The 24227-nt window shown below is 43.2% G+C and overlaps 1 protein-coding gene across 1 annotated transcript in view; it reads right to left on the bottom strand.

Annotated features, from left to right (window-relative positions):
• The window catches only part of LOC126297423 (transcription factor 12), a 649790-nt gene that overhangs the window by 393107 nt on the left and 232456 nt on the right, over positions 1-24227 (bottom strand). The window lies entirely within an intron of this gene.

Raw genomic sequence — 24227 nt, forward strand, 5'->3', positions numbered from 1 at the left:
CAGAACAACCACCACCAACGGAACTGGAGGTGGGAGCAAACTGGAGAAACAACGCATATGCTACTGGGATTCCCACATTCCGTTAGTATGGGTAATATACCCATCCTGCTAATTTACATGCACACAAAGGGAATCATTGGCACAGTGACTATAGACTCACAAATAACGCCAAATAATTCGAATAAATAACAAAATATAACAGAAAAAAATTTTGTCTTTCAAGGTGTTTCGAACCATTACTATAAATTCACCGTGCTTCCCAACCCTTCCCGTTCACCATTACACTATCAGTGATATGTCAAACAGATTGCTTGCAATTATACCTACATCACATTTATGTATATGTCTAATAACCGTCACTCTGCGCCTTTTTTTATTCAAAATGTTGTAGGCTTACTTGCGTTTCTTAATATGATTACTGTACATGAAAAGAGAAGCGTATGTTATAAAAACGTGTAATTTAATCTTATGATTTGCATATATTTATTATTTTGAATGTGAATAGTATGCGTTGTTTTATTGTTTGGTTAGTGTTTATAAAGCAGATGTTACGCCATTTCGTAATAGGACATTCAGCTAGAAACGAAGCTTTATTTTCGGATATCTTAAGCTTCATGATATTGCTTGGCAAAAAGATTACGACACTCTTGAAAGTGTTTCATGAAATGTTACGTTGTGTTTCAGTACCTGTGCCGAGCCCGAATCTCGTACGACACAGAAATATGGCATGTATCTGTGGATAATGGATCTCTCCCTTCTTCGATTCGTAAAACGCACTGTGGCACAGCTTCACTAGAGGGCAGGCATGTTACGATACAGTGCTGGAATTATTTATTGCATCACATTCTACAATCCAATACTCTTAATATTATCGTTTAATAAATTGGCCTGATTTCCCACTGTTTCTATAGGATGGAAACATACACAATAATTTGTATCAATTTTACTTTATTCTCTCGATTTAATTCTGTAAAATGAGTTGTTATTTATATTTTAACAAAATGTTCAAATGTGTGTGAAATCGTATGGGACTTAACTGCTAAGGTCATCAGTCCCTAAGCTTACACACTACTTAACCTAAATTACCCTGAGGACAAACACACGAACACCCATGCCCGAGGGACGACTCGAACCTCCGCCGGGACCAGCCGCACAGTCCATGACTGCAGCGCCTTAGACCGCTCGGCATATTTTATAACACTTTCTCAAGGAACCGGGCGGAAGCGATTAGGTCATCTGAGCTATTTTTTCGTTGTAAACTATGAATGTTAATCTTGGAAGAAACACCGGGTATTAATTTTACGACATAACGTTGATAGTTTTTAGTGTTTGTGCATACACTGTTAACTCATCTGCATCTTCTGTTGCCATTAAATGCTCTTAATCACAGATTTGCTTCATGTAGACATTGCGAAAATTAACTTATTTCATGAAACGACACACGCGGAAGGTTCTCCAACAGCTCCTGTCTATTCCGTGGCTTCTTTTTGCGACAGCATTTCCCATAAATTCCCAGTGTTGGACTGAGATCGGAGCTATTTCCAGGCATTCTAACGTTTGAACTCCATTTTGGCCAAGGAATATTTTCACCTGACATGTAGAAATGTGTAACAACTATGTTGGAACCTAATCTATTTCATACTTGATACAAACATCGATCACAGGAATTACTTCCAAAACTTTGTAACAAAGAGCAGAATCGTGATGGAAAATGCAACTGGAAACATCTCCGAACTGGTCTCTTAGTTTGGGCATAAGCCTCCTTTCAAGGATGTTAGAGTATACATTTGCATTGATTGCACCATATATGAAGTCCAGACGACCTACTCCGTGTATTCCCAGACCATCTGTCCTGCTGGGCATTTGACTGTTTGTATTATACATTATGGCAAAAATTATTCTGCCGCGCACGAACACTTCGCCATCGGACCCATGAAGATTAAATTTAGACTCATCTGAAAAGATTACTTAGTTACTCATGTCTGGCGTCCACGTCATTTGTGATTTTGCCCATTTTAGTCTAGCCGTTGTTGTCGAATTGTTTTTGCCGGCCGCTGTGACCGAGCGATTCTAGGCGCTTCAGTCCGGAACTGAGCCGCGATCGCAGGTTCGAATACTGCCTCGGGCATGGATGTGTGTGATGTCCTTTGGTTAGTTAGGTTTAAGTAGTTCTAAGTCTAGGGGACTGATGACCTCAGATGTTAAGTCCCATAGGGCTTAGATCCATTTGAACCATTTAGAATTGTTTTTTGCTATAACGGGTTCTTTCTAGTTCGACGGGTAGCCAGTCCAGCTTCCAGCAAGCTGTTTCCAAGAGTTCTACTGGTTACTGAGGCGTCGCAAATTTCTTCCCAGTCTCGCTTTAGTTCAGTGGATGTCGGGCGACGATCCATGAGAGAAAGCTTTTCACTATCCAGCCTTGTTTGACAGTAGACACCCTTTTTATACATCTTCCTTTCTACCAGTATTTTTCCACTGACTTTCCCATCTTCCCACCTCAATATGTATGTACATACGATGACTGTATGAACACTGCTTTGTTTCAGATGAAAACAATGGCAACAAATAGCTGGATATATTGGGCTTAATGATAGGAAATGGAACAATAACGTCAAGAATACGTAAACGACAATGGACTGATACAACCTGAAGAAAACACCCAACCAAAGGCAAAATTGTGACGTAATAATGGGTGATATAATAAATATTTCCACCGATGCATGTAGACCAGTGGTTCGCAGCGTGAGAGTAATGAAATTTTCTAAGGGGTAAAAACGAAACGATTCCATTCTGTTTCACTCACGAAACTACATTATTTTCAAAAGATCATGACTATTATCACGATTTTGTGAGATCTAATACTGATTATAGAAGTTATCAATAATTAATTTTTCTGAATTAACAGTATTAATGCGGTGGAGGTTCGTCAAAACCCACTACACACATCTGTAGTGCTTTGTCCCGTACATCGCGGATTGTAAAAGTCAGATATAAACGTAACAAATGCTAAATATTTCAAGAAAACATCTTCTCCAAGTTGTAGATGGTAACTGCAGTAATCCAAAATTGCTTCATTACTCGCTTCGAGAAAGTTAAATGAATTAAGTGACACAAAGACACATGGCTGCTACAGTGCTGTACACAATACTATTATTATTATTTTTATTAGTGGCTGTGGGCAGACGCAAAGCAGTAACAGCCTGAAGTCTACCAGTTTCTGCCACTTCAGAAGTACAGAGTGCAGCAACCAAGTGATTTACGAACAGTAAGTACCGTGATTTTAAGTGGGGTTGCAGTGTGTAGGTCAAGCAAGTGAGGCGCACACACACACACACACGCACACACACACACACACACACACACACACACACACACACACACACACACAAAATATCATTCGACTTTCATCATTTAAAAAAATAAAAGTGTTCCAATAAATGTCTATCATTCTTCAGTTTAGTTACGCGATGAGGTTGGCGATAATGTGAGGGGAGGGTGCGGGGCGGAAGGGCGGGTATACTAGCTAATGTCTGATTGCACTGAGGAGTAATGGTGGAACGAAGGTTGGGAACCACTGAAGCACACAAACCATCCGCTCCGTATTGTCGCATCGAATTAGTTCGCGATTGCAGACAGACAGTCCCAATGAACAGATTTGCGAAACGGACTGCTGTCGCGCCTTCCTAGCCAATGCGAATCAGTGAACTGCACGCACGTAATGACGTTTACCGTACCACAAACGGTGCCCATATTTAGCACCTGTAATGTGAGTTAAAAACTTGTAGATATATTCTATACACTGATGTTCGTGTGTTTTCTATATGTCTTGTAGTTTCTGCGCAGTGATCTTTTCAAAAACTGAAGGTACTTCATCTATATTTGTCCCATACCTCCACGCACAGGACAACGAAACGGCGGGAAATATTTTATTTGCATTGTTACTTATGACTAAGACATTAATTACAACAAAAATACATTAATGTCTTTAACTCCGAAAAAAATTAGTAGTGAAAGGGTTACCAAACGAATCTCTAAGGATACGTGAGTCCGGGGATACACGATCAAGTGAAAGATATTTCACGGCAGCGCTTTGGTAGGTCCGTTCCACTGCAATCGCGGGACAAAAGCAAATAGTCAATAGCGTCTGTACAACGAACAACAAGACTAAAGCTAAAGAACACGAGTGTTTGCGGTCAAGTGGGGCCTTAGCAATTTCCTATTACACTCAGGCACGTGTATGCTCTTTCTGTTGCGCTGTAACGTAAGCTTGTGGGTGCGTTGGTAGTAATCTCTGTGTTACCTTCTTTCGTGTTTTAATTAACTGTATCTGATGTCGTTTGCGGAAACTTCTCCAGCATTTTGCGAAAACCACTCCCACACTAGTACGTGCAGACAAAACATTAACCGAATCTAGTATCTGTAGCAAGATGCTTCTCAATAAAGTGAGCTTTATGAATCGGAACATGTTTGCTCTGTTTTCTTCGAAAATAGTTTACTGCCTCTTCGAGGTTGTAGTCTTTATATGTCGTTAATTCTAGGATGTGGATTCCTATCCGTAAGTTCGTACAGACTTGATACAAGTACGTACACAGACTTGGATGGCAGCACTGAATAAGCCTCCCAAAAGTTCCGTGAATTAACTACGGTCAGTTTACACGTTTACTGTTTGTGGCATCTGTAGCTACCGATCAGAATATATCGTTATTAAATCCATGAAGAGTGGATTAGTACTTAGAATGCGGGCAAGTAAAAATATCGTATCTCCGGCCATGGAACTTATGGATTTTCCTGAGTTTTCTACCTACTGTCGTTGATAACCAAACTTTCGGTGTAAGAAATTACGTTATACATACAAAAATATATTTAGTAATGCTCGCAAAGTGCTGAAAACATGTTTTCGCGATATGTCTAATATGCACAAGTTATACGCTGATGAATAAGCATCCACGTATTACTCCAATGCGAAACAACTGCTTTCTAAAACTAAAATTTGTTTTACACAAGCGTCATGTTTTTGCTTAAAATGTAAAGGGAGAGGGGAAACAATTATGAGATGAAGGATTCCATAAGCTTTATTTGACAAAAATGATACGTATTTTCAGAGACAATGTAATATTATAGTTTTGTACGTTTAAGATTTAAATTAAGGGCGCTTTCGTTTTCCACATTTTATTCATACGTCTACTGCTGTTTTCTTTTTTTATTAGTTTTATTTTTATCGTTTAATATGGGAGAGAGAGATGCACATTGTCATAGAGTACTCTATAACATGGAGATAACCGATTTAAAGAAAACAAAACATTAATAAAATACAGACTTTTGGAATGAGAGAATAAGAAATGTAAACTCTGTAATAATATTAAAATACTATAATAATAAACATACACTGTCAAATTTAATTCCTTTTAAATGCTTACTGGAGAGTGATGCGCATTTTTTGAACTGCTGTTAAGGGTGTGGTCACAACATAAAACATTGTTCCTCTGCTTGTGTACACTGAATGTATGCTGTTGTACTTTCAAAACACTTCATATTAACAACCACAGACGTGTTAACCATTTCACAGCATGCTAGAGGTTGTTAGAGAACGAGTGGGAATTTGCTGCGTGATACTGCTATGTGTCAGTGTAAGTAAAGCCCGCTAATGGATCGCAGAATTCTTATAATTACAGCTTCCACCAGTAGGTTGTGCTATTTTCAAGTTGCATAATTGACCCTTTAATCCGCTAAGCTTCGTATTGTCTCATCGAATTAGGCTGCACCTGCAGATATGCAACCCAGTGAATGTGTGTGAAACGTGGGCTATTGTCGAGCCTTCCTTTACAGCTCGTATTAATGAACTGGATGCACGTATTGACGTTCGTCGCGCCGAAAAGCGATGCCCATATTGAGCATCTAAAACGTGAGTTGCCAGCCAGTGTGGTCGTGCGGTTCTAGGCGCTTCAGTCTGAAACCGCACGACCGCAACGGTAGCAGGTTCGAGTCCTGCCTCGGCACGGATGTGTGTGAGGTTCAAAATGGTTCAAATGGCTCTGAGCACAATGCGACTTAACTTCTGAGGTCATCAGTCGCCTAGAACTTAGAACTAATTAAACCTAACTAACCTAAGGACATCACACACATCCATGCCCGAGGCAGGATTCGAACCTGCGACCGTAGCGGTCGCTCGGTTCCAGACTGGAGCCCCTAGAACCGCACGCCACTCCGGCCGGCGTGTGTGAGGTCCTTAGGTTAGTTAGGTTTAAGTAGTTCTAAGTTTTAGGGGACTGATGACCTCAGATGTTAAGTCTCATTGTGCTCAGACCCATTTGAACCACTTAAAACGTGAGTTATAAACTTCGAGATACGCTCTATCCACTAATCAATGATGTAACGAAACGGCGGGTAATATGTTTTTTTTTCATACTGTTATTATTAATTAAAATAACCCCACATTAATGACTTTCAATCTAAAAAATGGAGGTAGTGAAAGGGTTAAGCGGGTAGGCACAATGAGACATCAATTTAAGAATTCTCAACTCATTAAACACCCTGTCAGTCCAAATAGCTTCGGGACAGGATTAGTAAGAAATAGAGAAACGTTAAGACGGCGGTTTTTAATGCTTTGGTGTTATACATAATCTCCTCTCACTTGAATACAATGCACTGAAGGTTTATACAACAATGTGAAATCGTCATAAAAGTCCTCCTTTGGGGTGTCGTCCAACTTGGGCGTCACATCGAACGTCCGTTACGTCGTCAAAACGTAGATCCTCCATGTGAATTTCTGCACTTCATCGTTTTTGAGGTAGGTTCGTCTTGATAACGACAAGTCCTGTCAGCCGTGATGATTTTTACCAGAAAAGTATTGTGTACGTTTTGCATTTCAATGAAGTCGCGACTCGCGTCCACGCGTCTTTGTTTTTGTGCGGGAGTAAATGTGTGCGCGTTTCTCTTCTTCAAAAATTCTGCAGAATGTCTGGAACATTTGATCTGATCAAATTCAGATCTGTTGGTTCAAATGGCTCTGAGCACTATGCGATTTAACTCAAAATGGTTCAAATGGCTCTGAGCACTATGCCACTTAACTTCTGAGGTCATCAGTCGCCTAGAACTTAGAACTAATTAAACCTAACTAACCTAAGGACATCACACACATCCATGCCCGAGGCAGGATTCGAACCTGCGACCGTAGCGGTCGCTCGGTTCCAGACTGTAGCGCCTAGAACCGGGCGGTCAGATCTGTTGTTTACAGTTGTTAGTTCAAGCTACCTCCGTAGTTACTGCGCTGACATTCCTTGTACGCCAGGAATAGAATCAGTCTCACAACTTTCTGGAAGCACTGAGTAGAGGCGTACACTAGCTTCGTGTAAGAACAACAGCTATGTAACGGACAGCTTGTTTTTGGACTAAACACATAATTTTCTACTTGTATTACGTTGCCGCGATCCATTTTCCGAGACGACATCAAGGAATGAAAGAATTAGAGTAAAGTTCTCGCTCGGTCCCAGAAATCTTTCAGTTTACTATCGAGTCAGCATTATAAGAAAGCTGAATGTTATAGTGAACAGGATCTTAATGAAGCATCATTTATTGCAGTTAAAAATACGCCTATTACTTGAGAAACACAAGTTTCCCCATTCCACAACATAATTTGCGATATTGTTTGGTTGCAAAGAATTTGTAGGAATTATCGTATAGTTTAGTAACCACCAACATATATCGGAATTTGCTCGAGTGCTATTACGATCAGTAAGGGGTTTCAGATGAGAGCGCGGGGGAATGCTGGCGGCGTCGTGGTGGAGCGGAGCAGTACCTGGCAGCGGTGAATGGGTCCAGGCGCGCAGGCTTTGTGGCAGGGGCTGCGGCAGCTGCAGCTTTTTTTATTGCATCCAGGAAGGGAGCAGGTACACTCGGCGGCGCCTGGATCAAGTCCGCTTCTCGCAGCTGGCACGCGCACCAGATAGCCGCCCCACGATAAACACCGCAACAAAATTCTACACTCTGCATTTCACGTCCCCGCTAGCTCCCAATTTTAATCGTTTCTCGTAACGTCCGAGACAAATCAGCGCCTCACTGTTTTTCTTACCAAACACTATCCGCTTGTACTTTTATTTTACTCGAGGTACACTACGAGAAAAGCGAGGTTTAAATGGCTCGCCACACTGTTCATTTATATTTTCCGTATTTTTATCTGAATTATCTCAGTCTCAGACTTTCTTCTAAGTGGTCGTATGTAAAGTACACAAGCGGCAAGACGCAGTCAATACCTTCGCTGCGCAATGCCGATGGTACTATTACCGACGACTGTGCCGCTAAAGCGGAGTTATTGAACACAGTTTTCCGAAATTCCTTCACCAGGGAAAACGAATGGGATATTCCAGCATTTGAAACGGTAACAGCTGCTAGCATGAGTTTCTTAGAAGTAGATACCTTAGGGGTTGCGAAGCAAATCAAGTCGCTTGATACAGGCAAGTCTTCAGGTCCAGATTGTACACTGATTACGTTCCTTTCAAATTACGCTGATACAATAGCTCCCAACTTAGCAATCATATACAACCGCTCGCTCACCGATGGATCTGTGCCTACAGATTGTAAAATTGCGCAGGTCGCACCAGTGTTTAAGAAGGGTAGTAGGAGTAATCCATCAAACTACAGACCTATATCATTGACGTCGGTTTGCAGTAGGGTTTTGGAGCATATACTATATTCAAACATTATGAATCACCTCGAAGGGAACGATCTATTGATACGTAATCAGCATGGCTTCAGAAAACATCGTTCTTGTGCAACGCAGCTAGCTCTTTATTCGCACGAAGTAATGGCCGCTATCGACAGGGGATCTCAAGTTGATTCAGATTTCCGGAAAGCTTTTGAAACCGTTCCTCACAAGAGACTTCTAATCAAGCTGCGGGCCTATGGGGTATCGTCTCAGTTGTGCGACTGGATTCGTGATTTCCTGTCAGGAAGGTCGCAGTTCGTAGTAATAGACTGCAAATCCTCGAGTAAAACTGAAGTGATATAATGTGTTCCCCAGGGAAGCGTTCTGGGACCTCTGCTCTTCCTGATCTATATAAATGACCTGCGTGACAATCTGAGCAGTTCTCTTAGGTTGTTCGCAGATGATGCTGTAATTTACCGTCTAGCTAGGTCATCCGAAGACCAGTATCAGTTGCAAAGAGATTTAGAAAAGATTGCTGTATGGTGTGGCAGGTGGCAGTTGACGCTAAATAACGAAAAGTGTGAGGTGAGCCACATGAGTTCCAAAAGAAATCCGTTGGAATTCGATTACTCGATAAATAGTACAATTCTCAAGGCTGTCAATTCAACTAAGTACCTGGGTGTTAAAATTACGAACAACTTCAGTTGGAAAGACTACATAGATAATACTGTGGGGAAGGCGAGCCAAAGGTTGTGTTTCATTGGCAGGACACTTAGAAGATGCAACAAGTCCACTAAAGAGACAGCTTACACTACAATCGTTCGTCCTCTGTTAGAATATTGCTGCGCGGTGTGGGATCCTTACCAGGTGGGATTGACGGAGGACATCGAAAGGGTGCAAAAAAGGGCAGCTCGTTTTGTATTATCACGTAATAGGGGAGAGAGTGTGGCATATATGATACGCGAGTTGGGAAGGAAGTCATTAAAGCAAAGACGTTTTTCGTCGCGGCGCGATCTATTTACGAAATTTCAGTCACCAACTTTCTCTTCCGAATGCGAAAATATTTTGTTGAGCCCAACCTATATAGGTAGGAGTGATCATCAAAATAAAATAAGAGAAATCAGAGCTCGAACAAAAAGGTTTAGGTGTTCGTTTTTCCCGCGCGCTGTTCGCGAGTGGAATGATAGAGAGATAGTATGATTGTGGTTCGATGAACCCTCTGCCAAGCACTTAAATGTGAATTGCAGAGTAGTCATGTAGATGTAGATGTAGCTATTGCCAGGTGTCTAATGGTGTGATGGAATTGTCGACAGGACGTTAAACCTTGGCCAAAATAGACACTGACGGAAATGAAAAGCTTTATCTTGACCAACGCAATAAAATGACACTCATGTACTTACGACGGCGTGCTAGAAAGTAATGCCTCCGGATTTTTTATTCTGTTCTCAGTTTCGGTTTTACACGTCATGCATTTTTTTCGGTTGGCTTTCCTGCATCGCTGGCTCAAGTTGCAACCGTCTGCCGCTAGAGGGCTCCGAATTGTAGCATGTAACATGGCGGTGTGTAACGGAATTATGTCTGTGCGTGAGAAACAGCTTGCTGTAATCGAGCTTCTAACCGCTGAAAACTTCGTCCATGAGAATGCCAGACCACAGAAGGGCGCTACGACATCTGCAACTATCTGAAGCCTTCGGTTCACTGCCATCGGTCGTTCTCCATAAAGTCCCGACTTGGGCCCCTCCGATTTTCATCTGTTTCCAAACCTTAAAGAACACCTTCGAGGACTTCGCTTTGATAGTGATCAAGCGGTGCAAACAGAGGCGAGTTTATGACTTAGTCAAGGAACTGAAATTCTCTCTCTCTCTCTCTCTCTCTCTCTCTCTCTTCCGGTTTCTTAAGACACAGTTACGCTTTGTAGTGCGTCGAACACACATACAGCAGGGAACGCAGAGAAATCCTCTGTCTCAAGCACACTGAATGAAAGGCACTTTCAGGCGAGCACATGTTTTCACCCATTACACCTTGGAAAGCAAACTTGGTTAAGTTTATGAAGACACTGTTGGCCATTATTTCCACTATTATCTTGTGTGCCATAATATCAGGTGAAATATTGGGATTGTCAGCTATTGATGTACAAGACGACGGATTCTTATAGCATCCGCTGAACGATGTACGATGGCGCACTTAAAAGTAATGCCTCCGAATTTTTTATTCAGTTCTTAATATCGATGATGATTATACCGACATCAGTGATGTGCGTCGTTGGGTTGTTCGTGCTCTTAATGAAGGAAACGGTGGTGCTAACGTCGACAGGTGTGACGGTGTTGTGAGTGGAGTTCCGTGTACGGTAACCAACGAGACTCATCGGAATCGGATTGATCAACTCATCAGAGAAAATAATCAGATAACACAGCCACAGCTCTCAGGTAAGTGTAGCACACCACGAGAGCGTCTAGAGGCCATCACTGCAGAGCTGCGGTACAGAAAACTGTGCGTGGGCTGGATGCCTCGAATGCAACTGACATGGAACAGCAGATCAGGCATCAGTCAACAATTTCTTTTGCGTTTTTAGCATAAGGATAATGTGTTCCTTAACAACACCGTGACAGGGGATGAAAGCTGTGTTCACCATCCTGACCCCGAAAACATGATACCATCAGTGACGTTCTGCTATAAAGGATTACCGACCCCCAAAAAGTTCAAGACCGTGCCATCAGCAGGCAAAATCATGCTGGGATGTTCAAGGTGTGGTATATTCGGAATTCATGCCTAAAGATAGTAACACAAAATCGGTATGGTACTGTGAGACTCCCAGAAACTGACAGCACTCTCTCCTTCAGCATGGCAAAGCTAGAGCAGACACAAGCGCTGCGACGTTTGTAACAATCCGACGCCATGCGTTCACTGTCACCAATCATTCTATATATTTCGGACTTGACTCCACCCGATCTTCATCTGTTTCTAATAGTTAAAGAACACCTTCTAGGACTTTGGTAATGATCAAGCGATGCAAGCAGAGATGAGGTTGTGGCTCCGTTAATAAACTCCAACGTTCTACAGTGATGGTATCAACAAACTGGTCTCTGGTTAGGAGAAATGTGTTCGTCACCATTTTGACATCGTTGAAAAATAAATATGTAGACATGAAAAATACAAATGTAGAATGTTAATGGTGCTTGTTTTATTTAAAAAGCTTTACAAGTTTTCTGGTAAAAAAATTCGAAGGCATTATTTTTCAGCACGCCATCGCAAAATTACATCCTTGTAAAAGCCTGTGTTCAGTACAGATACAAACAATTCCAACGAATGTGCATTCGAGAGAGCACATGGTGGCTGCTGCCTTTTTCTTACGTTACTCGAACTTAGGTGGAGATCATAGAATAACAGACGCGCAGGACGTGATGATCGTCATGTTTCGGACTTGGGAGCATCATACGGAGACATCGCACAGGCAGTTGACTAATTCCGCTGTAATACGTTCATTATTAAATTTTTATGGTACTGGAGGCATTATTTTTTGGCATACCCTCGTAAAGCCACATATTGCCAAATTATCATTGATGTCAACCCAAATTCCGTTGGAATTCCTAGATTATATTAATAATTTTAAACACTTTCTTCATTCCTCGATTTATCACTTTAATTATTAAGGCGACGAGGATCGTTCTTCCGTCTGTCTTTATTCGTGTCAGTTACGTCTTGTGCAGCTACGAAAAACGTATAATTGTTAATTTCAAAGACGAATTAATATTAAAATTGAACAAATGATCAATTATACAGCAGAGTCTATAAAATATCAAATATTCAACACAAACAATTATGTATAACCACAGCTTCCTTTCTACACTGCGCATTTACATATTCTTATTAACTCCATATTACATTCGACGGTGGAAGATACAGAATCCCCTTCTGCTCCCTCTGTTCGTCAGCCGGTTGTGAACTGTGTACACGGCTGAAGCAATAGGAAGAGGTTATTTTCTGGCTAACAAATCCACCCGACCTGTACACGCGGTCGCGCAAAGTTGCGACACCATATTCAAACAAGATTCCCTTCCTGACAGTTTGCGTTGTAAATGCCTACCAAGTATTCAGCGCATAAGCAGCAAAGCAATTCCATATTCCTAATCCGCGAGAAAAATTTTAATCTGCTACGATGTAAGATACACCTTAGGATGACCAAATAAACTCGTTGTTGTTGTTGTGGTCTTCAGTCCCGAGACTGGTTTGATGCAGCTCTCCATGCTACTCTATCCTGTGCAAGCTTCTTCATCTCCCAGTACCTACTGCAAACCTACATCCTTCTGAATCTGCTTAGTGTATTCACCTCTTGATCTTCCTCTACGATTTTTACCCTCCACGCTGCCCTCCAATGCTAAATTTGTGATCCCTTGATGCCTCAGAACATGTCCTACTAACCGGTCCCTCCTTTTTGTCAAGTTGTCACATACTCCTCTTCTTCCCAATTCTATTCAATACTTCATCATTAGTTATGTGATCTACCCATCTAATCTTCAGCATTCTTCTGTAGCACCACATTTCAAAAGCTTCTATTCTCTTCTTGTCTAAACTATTTATCATACATGTTTCACTTCCATACATAGCTACACTCCATACAAATACTTTCAGAAAAGACTTCCTGACACTTAATTCTATACTCGATGTTAACAAATTTCTCTTCTTCAGAAACACTTTCCTTTCTGCTGAAGTTAAATAATGCTATGAAATATCTACTTGTTCCATTACACATTTATAATCTACCACTATAAGAACAATTAAGCCATGAAATGACGGAGGGAAAGTCACAGCTTAACGCTTGTCGAAGTCGTGAGAGACGCCTCACAATCTCAGAACGATAAGAATGGGAAAGGGGGGAGCGATGGACTCTTAAAGAGCGCCACGGCCTTCGTCTGCAGGGATTTAACGAAACTACCGGAAATCTAAATCAGTGTGGTCGGGTGTAGATTGCAATCACTCTCTCTGGAATACGAGCCAAGTATCTTAACCAGGGTGACACTCCCAACAATCACGTGAACAAACTGAACCACTGTATCTACATCGTACTCCTCAAGTCACTTAACAGTGTGTGACGCTAGAGGCCATACGCCAAACCCCATCTGGTTGGTTCTGGCTCTAAGCACTATGGGACTAAACATCTGAGGTCCCCTAGAACTTTGAATTACTTAAACCTAATTAACCTAAGGACGTCACACACATCAATGCCCGAGGCAAGATTCGAACCTGCGACAGTAGTAGCGCGAAATCTGAATAGACATCATTTTTTCAGATATAGAAACACGTCAATCAACTGTCGTTTATGTCGCACAGTTCCTTCTTGTTGTTGCGACTTTTCTTTCCGTCAGTGTACATGTGAAATATGTTACACATGCGTGAAATGTATGTAACATGTGCATAGACAGGCAAGGCCAGTTGCTGATAAACCACTGGATCGATTTTAAGCAAACTTGGTGTACATATTACTTACTATGGGGAAAGAAATACTGTGAGGGTAAGAACAAGCAACTTCCTATTGGGGTGGGTTTGATAACATGGGGATATAAGCAGGGAGGAGGCGATGCACACGGATATGGGGAGGAGGAGAGGGATAGATAGACAAGGAGGGGTAAATGAACAGAAATGGAAGAGGAGGATATGAATATAGAGAGGGGAGAAGGGGAGATGGCTAGAGAGAGGGGGAGAGGGCGGTAGACTAAGTGGGTGAGGAGGACATAGAGGGGGGGGGGAGGAGCAGATGGATAAAGAGAGAGGATGTAGGAGCAGACTGACAGAGACGGTAGGAGGAGACGGACTACCAGAAAATCGGAAAAAATACATGCCGAGGCAACGGGTCTCAGCTACATATAAAAAAAAGGTCATTACGTGGTTTATGGTCACCATAATATCAAATGTGTTTCCATTTAACCGTTTCATTTAACTGCACATTATTTGTTACTATAATATTTTTCAGTAAACGAAAATAATCCTGATATCGGCTTCCATTCAATGCCGGAATCTGGTGAGATCCATTACGTGATAAAAAGTGAACAATAGACTGGTTCGCCTCGGTGGCTGCGCTCTCAGGGCTTCGGATTGCTTAGGAACGGGGCCCGAATTCCAGTCCCGGCAGGGTCGGAGATTTTCTCCGCTTGAGGACTCAGTGTTGTGCTGCGCTTCTATTCGTATTGTCATAAATGACGTTAGACTATTGGAGTAGCTGGATGGGCTCGGCCCGAAAGCCAGTACCAAAAAAATTGGCTGAGTCGATTTATTTATTCGTCCTAGAATTAACTCACAATGATATGATACAATGATAATAAAAGCTCAAAATATAAATACACACAATACATAGGCACTGCACGTATACTATTGTGAGATGGTTTGAGCATACTTTCAGCCGACGTAAAGTAATCTAACAGCATTATTCGCAATAAAAAAATCTCAACTAACCACCAATCAACAAACATAATGGAAAAAGCAAGTGGCTCTGTAGATGGCAACAGCGCGCAGGCTCTGTAACAAAAAAAGCGCCGAATTCTACAATTTTCAGCCTCGGCGACAAGTAATCAGCCTCCGATAAGCCAAGACATTTGCAGGGAAAAATTTTGCAAGCAGGTTGATGACACGCGGGCCGGAACCAGCGTGTGTGCAGCTGCGAACGCCCACGCTCACTAATTGCAGGCAGTTGTTCCGCGAAACAATAACCTGAATTAGGACTTCCTCCGGTAAACAATGTACACTGTCCCAAGTGTAATGCCTTTCATTCTTTTCAGCGGCGCATGAAACCGTTACATCTGAGATGGGGCCACGACCGCTGAAAACGAGTAGTGTTATAACAGTCTCTCTCTTCTACACTGATCTTTTGTGACAACTAATGTCTCTAAGTTTAAAATGAAATTATGAGAGACTTACGCGTACCGCGAGATTTTGATCTAGAACGAAAGGTGGCATTACCAGCAGCAACAGCATCTTTTACACAGTACATGAGCAAAGCTTAAGATTCACTTGGACATAGTCTTTCTTTCTATTGAGTACAATGTACATCATCCTAATATCCACTTGTACGAAACACAAAGTCAAGTGACGATGATTGTAGGAGCAGAAACCTTTTAATATTGCACTACATTCATGACTGTTGCGCTGAGTGACACTGTCATTTTAAGCAAACCTCGCTCGAATGGGACACCGTAAATCTGCACTGCCTTTTTAATGTAACGAGAACAATCGTGAGATGTGACTAGTAGAATAAGATTTGTTCGCATTTCAAAGACGCTACTGATAAGTTTTCGAACTGGGTTTTACGACAGGTATGAACGTCAAACAGTGGAAAGGAAGATTAAGGTTTAATGTCGAGGTCATTGTGACCGGAACATTCCCAGAGAGAAAATGAGTACGTGAACAGCAAATGGCGCGTTCTTTGACACCAATAACGATGACTTGGAATTACATACGATGAATACATGCATTATTAACTGGTATTAAACGACCTGACGATGGATATGTAAGCCCTCCAATAAATTGCGACTGGTGACCGTAATTTGTAGTTTCTATTCATATGCATTACGGTCATGATCAACCCACAATCTAAAGTGTCCGCCTTTGTCGTCTTCATTTCGTTCAGGAACTATGATTTGCATGTTGCCTTCTTGTTGGTAGGGTCGTTGATACTTCACGGTCGAACTGCTTAGCGAATGCTAACAATTAATGCGACAAATTTCGGCTATGTGACTTCAACGACGCTATATTGCTTCTATTACTAGGAACACGTACATCCTGTAATCGGCACTTCATGTTTAAAGCTGCAACCTAATATTGTAGTCAGCATAAATAATCTCAAACTCAAACTTATACGCCGCCCTTCTGCAAGACATTGGTATCAAAATGTTTCAAATGGCTGTGAGCACTATGGGACTTAACATCTGAGGCCATCAGTCCCCTAGAACTTAGAACTACTTAAACCTAACTAACCTAAGGACATCATACACCAACATGCCCGAAGCAGGATTCGAACCTGCGATCGTAGCGGTCGCGCAATTCCAGACTGAAGCACCTAGAACCGCATTGGTATCACTGAAAATCAAAATGTTCTCTTGAAATACTTAACAAGATAAGACCATATACTGTAAATACTGACGATCGTCTCGTAACACGTTTTGAAGTTATTGTCTGTGGCCTATAAATGCCTAATATAATGTTTTCGGTTCTGCAAGGGAAGCAAAGTTTAAAGCACACTGAATGCCGTGAAACAGCTTCAGGACACACATTACAGACATAATTCCGTTAAAATACTAGAACATTCACGTCACATTCAGATATTCAATGCGAACATACGGAAAGCATGTGAGAAGACTCTAACCAGGTTAAATATTCGTATTCCAGATATTAGAAAAATGGTTCAAATGGCTCTAAGCACTATGGGTCTTACGATGTGAGGTCGTCAGTCCCCTAGACTTAGAACTACTTAAACCTAACTAACCTAAGAACAACACACACATCCATGCCCGAGGCAGGATTCGAACCTGCGACCGTAGCAGCAGCACCGTTCCGGGCTGAAGCGCCTAGAACCGCTCGGTCACATCGGCCGGCCCAGATATTAGACGACACACTTCCTCTAGATAGTCATAAAACCAAAAACGAAGTTTCACTATTTATTTAACATAAAATTTGTATTATTACGATTTATGACACATGATTTTTGAGACTTTCGTGTCTCGCAATTACGATCATTTATCTCACACTGTTTAGCAGAGTTTCAAAGGGGTGTCCTTTTCGACCACTCTCTCACAACTACAATCTAATCTTTGGTTTCGTCGCAGTTTACATGAGGCATCACCAAGGCATTCGCCTACGAATTTTCCGAAGTTGGACAATTTCCTGTAGTTACGTACAGGGTCACAATTACTGAAACTATATGAAATGAAATCGTCATAACTTCTATACGGTTTGCGTTAGCACGTTCAAACTGCACGGTTGGCCGCGGAGCATGATGGGAATTAGCGTGCGCATACGCACGCACCTTGTTTTTGTCGTCTATTTCATTTGGAAGGGTTTCAATAAGCAAAACTGGCGCATTTGAGAAACTCAGAATCCGCATTTAGCGATCGAGAAGTCCCTTCATCCTCAGCGGATGACTGTGCCGTGTGCAATTTCCAGTCACGGAATAATCGGCGCGATATTCCTTGATGGCACGGTGATTACCGAACGGTACGCGAAGGTTTTGCAACATGATTTCATCCCCATTATCCAAAGTGACCCTAATTTCGACAAGATGTTTTTCATGCAAGACGGAGCTCGACTCGATCGAAGCAGAAGAGTGTTTGATGTCCTGGAGAAGCACTCTGGGGACCGCATTCTGGCTCTGGGGTACACAGAGGCCACTGGCGTGGGCCTCGATTGGTCGCCATATTCTCCGGATCTGAACACATGGGACTCATTTTTGTTAGACTGTATTAAAGACAAAGTGTTCACTAACAATCCCAGAACCATAGCTGAACTGAAAACAGCCATCCAGGAGGTCATCGACAGCATCGATGTTCCGACACTTCAACGGGTCATGCAGAATTTCGCTATTCGTCTACGCCACATCATCGCTAATGATGCCAGGCATATCGAACATGTCATAAGCTGAATCCGAATATCTGTAGTGACGTTTACATGTCGAATAAAGAGTGTACACTTCGTAGTTTGTAAATAACTTACGGTTTTTCAGTCATTGTCACCCCCTATATGCTAATCGATAGTGGTTTAGTAAGGCACCAGACTCGCATTCAGGAGAGGCAGAGTTTGAATTCCTGTCCGGCCGTTCAGACTGAGGTTTGTCGTGGATTCCTAAACCGATATGGGCGAATAACGGGATGGTCTCGTAGAAGAGGACACGAATGTTTGCTTACCCATTCTTGTACTATCGGAGTTTGTGCTCCATCTCTAATGATCTCGTTGTTGATGGGACGTTTAGGCCTACTCGTCCTTCTTAGGTACCTAATTAGTGAAATTAGCTTGTATGGGTACCTGTTCACGGAAAAGACAAAACAACAGTCACCCTCCTGATCCCTCGAGACACTGCCGCTAGCATTGATAAATGCCTCAATTCGGTCAGCAAAATTGTCCACATGTATTTTCAGGTATGGCATATCAAGCTGAAGCCATTCACTAATAAATAGATCCTGTCGAGCTACCTGGCTGAACGTATTTTGGTTCAAAATGGTTCAAATGGCTCTGAGCACTCTGGGACTTAACTACTGAGGTCATCAGTCCCCTAGAACTAACCTAAGGACATCACACACATTCATGCCCGAGGCAGATCCGAACCTGCGACCGTAGCTGTCGCGCGGTTCCAGACTGAAGCGCCGAGAACCGCTCGTCCACTCCGGCCGGCTGAACGTATTCTGATTGTTATGTTTCACCCGCTGCTGAAAATACACTGAGGTGACGAAAGCCATTGGAAAGCGACATGCACATGATGGCGGTAGTATCGCGTACACAAGGTACGAAAGACCAGAGCATTGGCGGAGCTATGATTTCTACTCAGGTGATTCATGTGAGAAGGTTTCCTACGTGATTGTGGCCGCACGACGGGAATTAACAGACTTTGAAAGCGGAATAGTATTTGGAACTTGACACATGGGGCAGTCCATTTCGGAAATCGTTAGGGAATTCAATATTCCGAGATCCACAGTGTCAAGACTGTGCCGAGAATACCAAGTTTCGGGCATTATCTCTTACCATGGACAACGCAGTGGCCGACGGCCGTCATCTGACGACCGAGAGCAGCGGCGTTTGCGTAGAGTTGTCTGTGTTAATACACAAGCAACACTGCATGAAATAACGGCAGAAATCAATGTGGGACGTACGACGAACGTATCCCTTAGGACAATGCGACGAAATCTGGAGTTAATGTGCTATGGCAGCAGACGACCGACACGAGGGCCTTTGCTAACGGCACGACATCGCCTGCAGCTCCTCTCCGGCGTTCGCGACCATATCGATTGGACCCTAGACGATTGACAAACCGTGGCCTGGTCAGATGATTCCAGATTTCAGTTGATAGAGCTGATGGTAGGTTTCGAATGTGGTGCAGGTCCCACGAAGCCATGGACCCAAGTTGTCAGTAAGGCACTGTGCAAGCTGGTGGGAGCTCCATAATGATGTGGGCTCTGTTTACATGGAATGGACCGGGTCCTAGTTATGTGCGGCTACTTAGAGACCACTTGCAGTCATTCATGGACTTCATGTTGACAAACAAAAATGGAATTTTTATGGATGACAATGCGCCATGTCACCGGGTCAAAACTATTCGCCATTACGATATGGCCACTCAGATCGCCCGACATGAATCCCATCTTACATTTATGGGGCATAATGGAGAGATCAGCCAGTGCACAAAATCATGCGGCGGCAACACGTTTCCAATTATGGGCGGCTATATAGGCAGCATGGCTCAATATAAATTCGAAGGACCACATAGAAAATATTATGGGAAGGCAAACCAAAGACTGCATTTTACTGTCAGAACACTCAGAAGATGGCCGGCCGCGGTGGCCGAGCGGTTCTAGGCGCTCCAGTCCGGAACCGCGCTGCTGCTACGGTCGCAAGTTCGAATCCTGCCTCGGGCATGGATGTGTGTGATGTCCTTAGGTAAGTAGTTCTAAGTCTAGGGGACTGATGACCTGAGATGTTGAGTCCCATAGTGCTCAGAACCATTTGAACCATTTTTTGAACTTAGTAGACGCAACAGATCTATTAATGAGACTGCCTACGCTACACTTGTCCGTCCTCTTTTGGAGTGCTGCTGCACGATTTGGGATCCTTACCAGATGAACCAAATGGCTCTAAGCACTATGGGACTTAAACATCTGAAGTTGTCAGCCCCCTAGAACTTAAAACTACTTAAACCTAAGGACATCACACACATCCATGCCCGAGGCAGGATTCGAACCTGCGACCGTAGCAGTCGCGTGGCATTGGACTGAAGCGCCTATAACCGCTCGTCCACAGAGGCCGGCACCAGATGAACCCCTTTCCAGTAATTTTAAGAGTGATTTGCAGAGTAGCCATGTAGACGTAGATGTATTTCTGCAGGGGGCATCCAACGATTTGTTGAGTCCATGCCACGTCGAGTTGCTGCGCTATGCCGGGCAAAAGGAGGTTCGAAACGATATTAGGAAGTACCCCATGACTTTTGTCACCTCAGTGTAGTACTTCTCGGGATGGTGTGATGTACCAGGCTAGTCGATGTGCGACAGGGTGCCTGAGTTTTCAAACTATGAACTTGTGTGTGCAGTCCTATAAACACGACTGTTGACATCTTGGAACATGGGAGTGTCCACACCATACTCAACACGAAAATGCAGAAGAGTGACGAACACTTGCTGCCCGAAATTGTTGAAATAAACATCGTAGTTCATTTCACGGTAACCTAAATATGCGATCCCAAATAATGGTACGAAAAACACCCGGAGAACATCACAAAAGCTCCTCCTGAAGAACTCTCTTCCCACACCGCGGGTTTAACGCCTCACTGGCCGTCTGTGCTCTTTGCACTTGGCATCATTTGGAAAGAGGCGAAATCGTGACTCGACGGACCACATTATACACATCCAGTCAGCTCTATGTTGTTTGCCCCAATGAATCCGTGTAGGTTTATGGTCCGCTGTGAGCAATTTTGGGTGATACCAGTCTCCGAATGTCCACTGGATGCGATTCCCTTCGCAATGTTTCTGTAGGGTAAAAAACCGAATGTCACTGAAATTGTATGATAGTCGCCTCAGGTCCCTGTCGGTTAGGATCTTTTCCCGATCACTATTCTTACGTTGCGTTGCATGTCTACAAGTGACACATCATTCCTTGTAGACATTATGGACAATCCGCGCTGATACACCAACCAATCCGACAACGTCATTTACGATTTCGTTTTCGGCAAGTCCTTCCTTCCATTCTGCCACGCCAACCGATCTTATTGTGCTGATGTCATGATTGTCAGAATGCGATTACTTTGCGTGGGGAACCCTCAAGTCTTAAGATGTATCGCAACAACCCTCGTAGTCTTCAAGAACTGCAGCAATTCCAGCAGTACAGCTTCAATCCGCATTCAGCAAACTTGCTGACCAGGGCCCAAAAGCCCAAGACATGAATGATGGCCACTTTCAACATATGCTACAGTGAGGTTGTATTGTATGTATTGTATCTTAACCGGGGACCTAGAAACGACGGATAGACTCCGTCCCCGCCGCAGCTGCAGTGGTCCACAACCACACGACGACTATCGCAGTCCACTTCACCCCTCCCCCGCCCCACACCGAACCCATGGTTATTGTGCGGTTCGGCAGCCGGTGGACCCCCCAGGGAACGTCTCACACCAGACGAGTGCGTGGTGTACGCGTAGCAATCGCCGACATAGTGTAACTGAGGTGGAATAAGGGGAACAGCCCGCATTCGCCGAGGCAGATGGAAAACCACCTAAAAACCATCCACAGATTTGACGGTTCGCCGGACCTCCACACAAATCTGCCGGGCGGACTCGTGCCGGGGACCAGGCGCTCCTTCCCGCCCGGAAAGCCGTGATTTAGACCGCACGGCCAACCGGGCGGGCTACAATCAGGTTAGTATTGTGTTTCCTTTCCTCTGCTGTGTGTCTGTGTACCCTGGAACTCTTTTCTCCGAGCCACTTTTATTTGCTCCACCCTGTACTGTCATTAGATGATGCAAATAATTGAAATGGTGCGATGATGTCTATTAATTTAAAATTATGATTCTATGTAGTGTCCTCTGAGTCCTGCAAGTTCCACGTCAGCGTCCTGCTGCCGCCAGGGCACGTGCCCTTAGCGCTAGGATTTCACCCGGACCAAGTCCCGCCAATTCAGCCCCCTCCACGCCTATCCATAGTGTAAGGTCCTCCCTAAACAGCCGCCAGCTCCACAAACTGGAAGCTACATCAAAGTTGTTATCGGCACAGTCCAACACTTGTTACACTGTGATTAGATTGAGAAATGATAAGAAATTTAAGTTTTTCTGGATAGTAATATAATATGAATATGCATCATTAAAGAAATAAAACTATTTATAGAGAGTTGAAAGCATCGCCAGTAATAGAAAACAAAAAATGTTATTTTATTTAAAGGCAATAAGGACAAATATTCATTAACTAAATCACTTATTATAATACGTTAATTTGAGGGAAACAGAGGAGCAAACATACAGTGCGAAAACAATGGTCTTGAATCGGTCATGTCGGTAGTAAAGTCACGGATGCAGTCGAGTAACTCTGTTGTCTAAAATCAACGTTACATAGAAATAAGTGAAAGTCGTTTCGTTTATGTAGGCCCTCATAGTAGCTCACGAAAATTAAAGAATATAAGAAAGCCATAAAGTTCAAATGCCTAATGAAAGCAGTAAGATATTTGCTTATATGCCATATTTCGTTAGTATTTGCATGGGTAATGGGTGAATTTTAACTTGTGAATTCTTCCAATGTCATACCTACGCATTATAAACGGGGTTCTCGTATTTAAAGGATTCAGAGCTAAATTGTTTTCTCTTATGTTTGCTGTGGAAGTAACTGGCACAGCTGAGGCCAATTGTGCACGTTTTTTGTACCGTGTCTTTTAACTATCTGGCAAAATTTAAGATCTAGCAAGATATTAATTTAACGTTCACTGCAAGTGCAGCCGAACGCGGTAAACCACGTGGGTCAACTGAAACGATGCCCAGGCGCCGAACAAAGACCGGGAAAACCGGGGGTGAGCGGGGCGGGACTTGTTCCGGGTGAAATCCTGGCGCTAACGATTCCTCGCCAGGGCCAGCGCTAGGGTGGCAGACGCGAGAGGAGGTAGCACGTCACCCCTCAGTACTGCGCCCACATCGGCCACAGCGCCACCTCCTCATAACGGCTGGATTCCTGGCAACAGCAGGAGGCGGCTACGGCAGCGGCACCACGCGCCCGCCCCGGAAAAGGGAGAAAAAAAAAATAAAGTTTGGAAATAAAATCACTCAAATCCAGAGACTGAGTGAAAACAGTCATATAACTCACATAACTGACAGATACTTGTGTCAGTTGTCTCACATTGTGTGAAGTGGTCGCAGGTTGTTTCATTCGGCTGAAAAAACCAACTAAAAGAAAAAACAGCCAAACGGCTGTTGAAAAACAGTCAGTAGGTTGTCCCATAACTACTACACATTTCACTGCCGTGAGTTACGTCAGCGGTATTTTTCACACGACTGCCTGGACCCACTTTACCACCTAGGCGATCAGTGTGCCTTTTTAAGGTGAGCTTATTACTAACGCGCCCTCTGTTGTATCACCTACGCACACTGCGTCCGCCCTGCTGCCATTAACCCTTTGTTTGACAATGTTGCTCTTAAACAACATCAAAATTGCACACTGTTTTCAGCAACATGTTTTAAGTGTCCTCCTTGGATGGGTAATGATATTTACACGCAACGTTTAAGCTCTCATATACAGTGATATTCTGTTCTCTCTCGTGAAAAGTTTCTTTCTTAGTAGTGTGCGTCTTCAGCAGAGCTGATGCAAGGTTGTGTGCGCATCAGTTACGGTGTAGCAGTTTCTTTCGATTTTGTGGCGCTGTTTTTTATT

Source organism: Schistocerca gregaria, chromosome X (genome assembly GCF_023897955.1).
Source record: "Schistocerca gregaria isolate iqSchGreg1 chromosome X, iqSchGreg1.2, whole genome shotgun sequence".
Classification (NCBI taxonomy): domain Eukaryota; kingdom Metazoa; phylum Arthropoda; class Insecta; order Orthoptera; family Acrididae; genus Schistocerca; species Schistocerca gregaria.